The following is a 9,065-nucleotide window of genomic DNA, read 5'->3' on the forward strand; positions in this document are numbered from 1 at the left end:
TCCAATTTAAGGGACGTTTTCATGTCAGTGTTTGCATTTCCATTTAAAAAGCATAACGTCTCAACAGCATGCTTTTATATCCTGTGATATCCATCTAATGCCAGCCCTGATTTGAATTTGTATTTAGTGAAAACTAAAGCATGTACCTGAGCATGCTCATCATGGAAAGAGCCTCCATTTGTTATCATACTCATTCATATGTTAATCTCTATGGCTGTGGGCATAAAACAAGGAAGGCTTGAGTGTTTGAGAGTAAGTCAAAAGTTTCATTCCAAAACGCTACATATCCATTTTCAGAAATGTTGGAAAATTAGCTTTTATTGTTTAAAGAAATTATGAAAGAGATTTGGTGTGTTTTTACACTATCTAATCATGGCATGGGGTTGTTCAATGACAGACCTGTATTTGTTTAAATTCTATCAATTGATAGTTTCATTTCAGAGAGACAAATAATCATGTTTTTTTGCAAAATGCTATACATCTGCCTCATTCTCAGAGAAATAAGTAGTACTGCTAGGTTTTACATAGTCAAATGTAACAAATAACTACATTTTTAATAAAGAACTGTACAAATGATCAATATTTAATTCAAATAAGAAAGAAAAAACAGTAATATGAGATCTGTATGTAAAACATTTACATTTTAGTAATTTAGAATATGCTCTTTGTCACGATCGTCATAATGAGTGGACCAAGGCGCAGCGTGATATGAGTACATACTTTAATAGGTACTTACACAAATACAAAACAACAAAACGATACGTGAAGTCCTCGGTCAATAACACAAACCTACACGGAACAAGATCCCACAAAACACAAGTGCACAACAGGCTGCCTAAGTATGGTTCCCAATCAGAGACAACAAGCAACAGCTGATTCTCGTTGCCTCTGATTGAGAACCACCCCGGCCAACATAGAACCACATAACCTAGAACAGAACATAGAAAACGAAACATAGACACTACACAAAGAAACTAACACCCTGGCTCAACATACAAGAGTCCCCAGAGCCAGGGCGTGACACTCTTATCCAAAGCGACTTACAGTAAATGCATTCATCTTAAGATAGCTAGGTGAGACAACCACATATCACAGTCAAATATACAGGATACAAACATTCTATTCCAGCTAAACAATGGATATATAGTGTTTTGAAAAAACAACATTTTAATCCATGAATGAAACATCTGAGGACAGTAATATTTTACGCACACATGAAGGTACCCATAAGCAATCATTTCTGATGAAAAAACATAAATGTGAAAAATTTGTGGATATTGTTTTGGAAATAAACTCTTCAAGTACTTGAAACCTGCCTGAACATACAATGATTCGATTTAAATAGCTTAGTGAGGATCTTAGGGGACCCCCATTATGTACTATATGCACTGACATTTAGGGTTTAAAAAAATATTCAATTAAAAATGCTTACTTTAAGCTTCACCTAATCCCCACATCTGAACATACTGTGTGGCTCGATTGTGTGTGAATACATTTTCCCATATAATGTAGACTTTACTGTACTTTCTTGAAAATGTTTTGTAAATTTGAACTTCTCAGGCAGTTCCTCCTTAGGGCTAGAGGGCTGCCAGTATCTATTGCCACACGTATATTGATGAAGTATGAACTGGACTACATCTCTGAGGTTAGTTAGGGCATGTTGCGAAAGATACATTGGTGCAATTCATCCATGAAGATAAAAAATTGCTGAAGTACATCCAGTTAAGAATGCCAACTTTTTGAACTTATAACCTGTCATATATTTGAAAATAACTTTATGTTGAGTCTCAGGCGGTCATTATCTCTTAAAACTAGAGGAAGTGTCCAATCATTTCACCATATTGATTGCACCATGTTTGGTGACCTATATTGAACGTACTGGAATACATTTAGAAGGTTACAGTTTTATGTAACATAGAAAGGGTTACGTTAAAGGTCCAATGCAGCTGTTTTCTTTCTCAATATCAATAATTTCTGGGTAACAATTAAGTACCTTACAGTGATTGTTTTCAATTAAAATGGTCAAAAAGAAAAAGAAAATAGCTTCTTAGCAAAGAGCAATTTCTCAAGAACTTCGCTAGGACTGTCTGGGAGTGATCTGAGTGGAGATGGGAAAACTGATAACTAGCTGTTATTGGCAGAGAGGTTTGGAACTCTCTTTCTTATTGGTCTATTAACTAATGTACCGCCTAGTGATGTCACCAGGCAGGCCAAAACTCCATCCCACCAAAACAGGCTGAAATTCAGGCAGTCTTTTTAAACAGCTCCTACACTAAAAGGGCATTTATCATAATTTTTACAATTCCACAGTATTATTCCAACCTCATAGTGTGGAAATATAAATATAAAACACAGGAAAATCACGTTTTTGACTGCACTGTCAACTTTAAAGGTTAATTTAACGTTCTCTTAACAATAATAGAGACACAAAAGCAGGCTATACATTGAGTATAGTTACACGAACAAAATAGCATTACGTTGGGGGGTTTAGGATATGTAAAAGATTCAGACTACTGCTTGTCTTCAAAAGCCCTGATAGAAGGAGGATGGATGGGGCTTTTGGCATTACACAATACTCTGTTAATATTTGCCAGATATATCTGTGGGATTGCAAACTCTCAGAATCAGATCTCTGGGAAGTCGTTACGGAACAAAGTCCCTCTCCTCGTTAGCCTAGAATGTAGCTACTGCAACCCTAACATGCCAACTGACACAGATTTCATACTTAATCCCGTTGAAGTGAGCTTGGAGTGTGGATCGAGGCAGGACGACGTCAACATCTTTCTCTGATGCTTTGCTCTGTCTGTCGCTCACAGTTCACACATGCATTGCGGTCTTTGGTCAGATCAATGAAACTATGTGCATTGGAGTAGATAAGTCACATACATGTAGCCTAGATCAGAAGAATGAACAGGACCTCAATCGTCCTGACAGACAGCCTTTCTTAAACAAATAATTCAATCGCTCCATGTATCACTGGCAGGCTTAATCATCTACTCTCCTGTCAGTCAGAGTGATTATAAGCCTCTAACCTTCTTTTTCTATCTCCTTCTTCTAGGAAATGGATTATTAGAGACTGTTATATCACTGCCAGTCGAAGAAGGCAGCTAATCTCCTTGCCTCCCCTCCTTGTCACCACGCTCAGATATAGACAGCCACCAAGGTGCAGACACTCACGGCCACACTCAGGGTGCATCTTAATTCTCTAAAGTGGCCTCCTCTCCTCATCTCCTTTCTTTCCTTCGTGTTGGTCTAAGAGCCTAGGACAGGGAAATGCAATATGGTGGAAACTTACTAGGAATCAGACCTGGGTTCAAATACTATCTATTGTATTTCAATTACTTTCAAAAACACTTTAAAGTAAGTATCTGCCTGGCAGATATCTCAGCTTGGATGTCGGCACCCACCACCTCAAGCTCAACCTCGACAAGACGGAGCTGCTCTACAACATCCGTAGTGTGTGACCCTACCTCACACAGGAAGCGGCGCAGGTCCTAATCCAGGCACTTGTCATCTCCCGTCTGGACTACTGCAACTCGCTGTTGGCTGGGCTCCCCGCTTGTGCCATCAAATCCCTGCAATTTATCCAGAACGCTGCAGCCCGCCTGGTGTTCAACCTTCCCAAGTTCTCCCATGTCACCCCGTTCCTCCGCACAGTCCACTGGCTTCCATTCAAAGCTCGCATCCACTACAAGACCATGGTACTTGCCTACGGAGCAGCAAGAGGACCTGCCCCTCCCTACCTTCAGGCTATGCTCAAACCCTACACCCCAACCTGAGCACTCCGTTCTGCCTCCTCTGGTCTCTTGGCCCTCCCACCCCTACGGGAGTGCAACTCCCGCTCATCCCAGTCCAAGCTCTTCTCTGTCCTGGCAACCCAATGGTGGAACCAGCTTCCCCCTGAAGCTAGGACAGCAGCCAAGAGTGTGCAAAGCTGTCATCAAGGCAAAGGGTGGCTATTTGAAGAATCTCAAATATTATATATAATATATATATAATATATATTTTGATTTGTTTAACACTTTTTTGGTTACTACAGTGAGGGAAAAAAATATTTGATCCCCTGCTGATTTTGTACGTTTGCCCACTGACTGTCACGATCGTTTAAAGACTGGTTGAATCAAGGCGCAGTGTGATAAGCGTACATGTTTATTTAAGTACTGAACACACGACAAAACAACAAAACAAACGATACGTGAAGTCTCAAGGTACACACTACAAACCTATACAGAACAAGATCCCACAAACTAACTGGTGCCAACAGGCTGCCTAAGTATAGTCCCCGATCAGAGACAACGAGCTACAGCTGCCTCTGATTGGGAACCACCCTGGCCAACATAGATCTAAACGATCTAGAACTAAACATAGAAAAACACAACATAACACGGAATATACACACCCTGACTCAACAAATCAACGTCCCCTGAGTCAGGGCGTGACAGTACCCCACCCCAAAGGTGCGGACTCCGACCGCGCCACAAAAACATAACAGGGTAGGGGCCGGGTGGGCATTCCGCCTCGGAGGCGGATCCGGCTCCGGGCGTGACCACCACTTTCTCTCCACCTCCCTGTTGCGCCCCTGGTCTGGTCTGGACCTCGGCGCGCTGCTTCCCCTCTCCTTCCTCCCACGAAGTACCAAGCCCTGTCTGGACCCTGGTGTGGGAGACCCCGAACCTGGAGAGGGGCTGACGTCTGGGTCTGGACTGGCACCGCTGACTGGAGCTGGACCCGCCGACGGTGGATCGGATTGCACTGGCTCCGGAGTGGATCCGCTGACAGGAGTTGGACCGGACCCCAGTGGAGTGGATTGCTCTGGCTCCGGAGTGGAGCAGCTGACCGGAGCTGGACTGGACCCCGGTGGAGCGGATTGCTCTGGCTCCGGAGTGGATCCGCTGACTGGAGTTGGACCGGACCCCGATGGAGCGGATTGCTCTGGCTCCGGAGTGGAGCAGCTGACCGGTGCCGGACCAGGCACCGGTGGAACAGGCACGGGCCGTGCCGGACTGAACACACGCACTACTGGCTTGGTGCGGGGAGCAGGAATGGGCCGGACCGGGCTGATGACGCACACCACTGGCTTGGTGCGGGGAGCAGGAACGGGCCGGACCGGGCTGACGACGCGCACCACTGGCTTGGTGCGGGGAGCAGGAACGGGCCGGACCGGGCTGATGACGCGCACCACTGGCTTGGTGCGAGGGACAGGAACAGGCCGGACCGGGCTGACGACGCGCACCACTGGCTTGGCGCGAGGGACAGGAACAGGCCGGGCCAGACTGGGAACACGCACCACTGGCTTGGTGCGGGGAGCAGGAACGGGCCGGGCCGGACTGTGGAGGCGGACTGGAGGTCTGGAGCGGAGAGCTGACACAACCCATCCTGGCTGAATGCCTACTTCCACACAATATGTGTGAGGCATTAGCACAGGACGTACGGGGCTGTGCACTCGTACTGGCGATACAGCACGTAGCACCGGCGCAGGATATACGGGACCGAGGAGGCGTACTGGAGACCACAAGCGTTGAGCTGTTACACCCCGTCCTGGCTGAATGCCCATCTTCGCACAACACGTGCGTGGTGCTCGCACAGGACGTACAGGACTGTGCCGGAACACTCGCGGCACAGTACGTGGCTCCGCATAACACGGAGCCTGCCCAGTCACACACTTCCTAGCATGAGTACGGGGAGTTGGCTCTGCTCTAACACTAGGCTCCGCCAACCACCCTTTTAGCCCCCCCAAAACATTTTCTTGGGGCTGTCTCTCGGGCTTCCTCCTCGGCCGGCACCTTCTGCGTTGCCGCTGCTCCTCTCTATAGCGCGCCTCCACAGTCTCCTCCAAGGACGGCGATCCATTCCGGCCTGAATCTCCTCCCAAGTCCAGGATCCCTTCCCGTCCAGGATCTCCTCCCAGGTCCAGGCTGTCTGTTCCTGGACACGCTGCTTGGTCCTCATTTGGTGGGATCTTCTGTCACGATCGTTTAAAGACTGGTTGAACCAAGGTGCAGCGTGATAAGCGTACATGTTTATTTAAGTACTGAACACACGACAAAACAACAAAACAAACGATACGTGAAGTCTCAAGGTACACACTACAAACCTATACAGAACAAGATCCCACAAACTAACTGGTGCCAACAGGCTGCCTAAGTATGGTCCCCAATCAGAGACAACGAGCTACAGCTGCCTCTGATTGGGAACCACCCTGGCCAACATAGATCTAAACGATCTAGAACTAAACATAACACGGAATATACACACCCTGACTCAACAAATCAACGTCCCCTGAGTCAGGGCGTGACACTGACAAAGAAATGATCAGTCTATAATTTTAATGGTAGGTTTATTTGAACAGTGAGAGACAGAATAACAACAACAAAATCCAGAAAAACGCATGTCAAAAATGTTATAAATTGATTTGCATTTTAATGAGGGAAATAAGTATTTGACCCCCTCTCAATCAGAAAGATTTCTGGCTCCCAGGTGTCTTTTATACAGGTACCGAGCTGAGATTAGGAGCACACTCTTAAAGGGAGTGCTCCTAATCTCAGTTTGTTACCTGTATAAAAGTACACCTGTCCACAGAAGCAATCAATCAATCAGATTCCAAACTCTCCACCATGGCCAAGACCAAAGAGCTCTCCAAGGATGTCAGGGACAAGATTGTAGACCTACACAAGGCTGGAATGGGCTACAAGACCATCGCCAAGCAGCTTGGTGAGAAGGTGACAACAGTTGGTGCGATTATTCGCAAATGGAAGAAACACAAAAGACCTGTCAATCTCCCTCGGCCTGGGGCTCCATGCAAGATCTCACCTTGTGGAGTTGCAATGATCATGAGAACGGTGAGGAATCAGCCCAGAACTACACGGGAGGATCTTGTCAATGATCTCAAGGCAGCTGGGACCATAGTCACCAAGAAAACAATTGGTAACACACTACGCCGTGAAGGACTGAAATCCTGCAGCGCCCGCAAGGTCCCCCTGCTCAAGAAAGCACATATACAGGGCCGTTCTGAAGTTTGCCAATGAACATCTGAATGATTCAGAGGAGAACTGGGTGAAAGTGTTATGGTCAGATGAGACCAAAATCGAGCTCTTTGGCATCAACTCAACTCGCCGTGTTTGGAGGAGGAGGAATGCTGCCTATGACCCCAAGAACACCATCCCCACCGTCAAACATGGAGGTGGAAACATTATGCTTTGGGGGTGTTTTTCTGCTAAGGGGACAGGACAACTTCACCGCATCAAAGGGACGATGGACGGCGCCATGTACCGACAAATCTTGGGTGAGAACCTCCTTCCCTCAGCCAGGGCATTGAAAATGGGTCGTGGATGGGTATTCCAGCAAGACAATGACCCAAAACACACGGCCAAGGCAACAAAGGAGTGGCTCAAGAGGAAGCACATGAAGGTCCTGGAGTGGCCTAGCCAGTCTCCAGACCTTAATCCCATAGAAAATCTGTGGAGGGAGCAGAAGGTTCGAGTTGCCAAACGTCAGGCTCGAAACCTTAATGACTTGGAGAAGATCTGCAAAGAGGAGTGGGACAAAATCCCTCCTGAGATGTGTGCAAACCTGGTGGCCAACTACAAGAAATAGACTGATCATGTCTTTGTCAGTGGGCAAATGTACAAAATCAGCAGGGGATCAAATACTTTTTTCCCTCACTGTACATGATTTCATATGTGTTATTTCATAGTTTTGATGTCTTCACTATTATTCTACAGTGTAAAAATAAAGAAAAACCCTTGAATGAGTAGGTGTGTCCAAACTTTTGACTGGTAGTGTACACTTGGAAAGTATTGGCATGTATTTGAAAATACTCAAATACAGACAGTGTATTTTATAATAAAAATATTTAAATACTCATTATACTTTTGAACCCACTTCTGTTTGTTCCTAGGGGTACTTTAAATGTTTTTGAAAACTAGTATTTGAAAATAGTTTCAAATAGTATTTATAGGAAATTATTTGAAAATATTTTGTAATACTTAAAATAAAAGTAGAAGTAGATTATTTGGCCTTACACATTAAATTGCTTCGCCAATCAGTGCGGATAGAGCAGCTTGCTATGGAGTGGGCAAGGCAGGCTATAGTTGTTTACATGCATTGGACAGACAAATGTAGGGCATGTGATGCGACTGACATTTTGCAGCTGGGGAGAGAGTGAGAGAGGAGGAGGATTGGCTTGAAGTGCTGGGCATCTTGTTATGACATGCATTGTCTGAATTAGGCCCACAGAATTATACCTACGGAGAAGCGGCTTCTATGAACGAGCTTTGAATGTCTTTGAACTTCCGAGAGTTAGCTTAACATTGGACCAGAGCTAACTAGCTAGCTAACAAGCTTGTGTGTGTTGCTCTAGAATAAAAATAAAAACACATCTTACCTTTTTGTAGTTAATAAATCCTATGTGAAACGTGATAAATGTAGTTTCCTTCACTTGTATTGAAAAAGTTAATCCATTCTAATAAAAAATCTATCTCCCTAATTTCTGAATCACGCTTGTAATGTCAGTAGGCTACAGTAGCCTATGCTTTGGAGGGGGAGGGGCAGGTAGTCTACACATGCACACATACTGGCAAAGATTTTCAGCTGGCAGGCAGACACTGGAATACGTTTCTGAGTGACAGAGTGAGGCTTTGCATAGGCACTTTGTTGTGTTTTTTGTGGGACTGGAAAAAAATGCCCGTAACGTAAAATAATATTATTAACCGGTTCCCATGCTTTTAAAAATAACAGTTCTGTTCTGGAACAGTATAGATGACTTTCATTCCCGGTTCTGATTCTGTTCCTCGGAAAATGTCGTTTTTCGGTTCTGTTCCTGAACCGGTTCCAACCCCTGATTTAAAATACAAATATTTAAATACGCATGTATTTGAATTCTGCTGGGAATTGGCCTTCACCTGTCCAGTCCTGTCACATTAGTGCACCAAATTAAGGAAATTAGACAAGGATCAAGGAAGCCACTTGACGCTTTTGAGACACCCACACAGTCTCTCAAGGCTTTTATTCGAGGAGTCAGGCTTTAAGCCACTGCCATGATTCATCTTATCTCACCACCTGAGCTA

Source organism: Coregonus clupeaformis, chromosome 15 (assembly GCF_020615455.1).
Source record: "Coregonus clupeaformis isolate EN_2021a chromosome 15, ASM2061545v1, whole genome shotgun sequence".
NCBI classification, from domain to species: domain Eukaryota; kingdom Metazoa; phylum Chordata; class Actinopteri; order Salmoniformes; family Salmonidae; genus Coregonus; species Coregonus clupeaformis.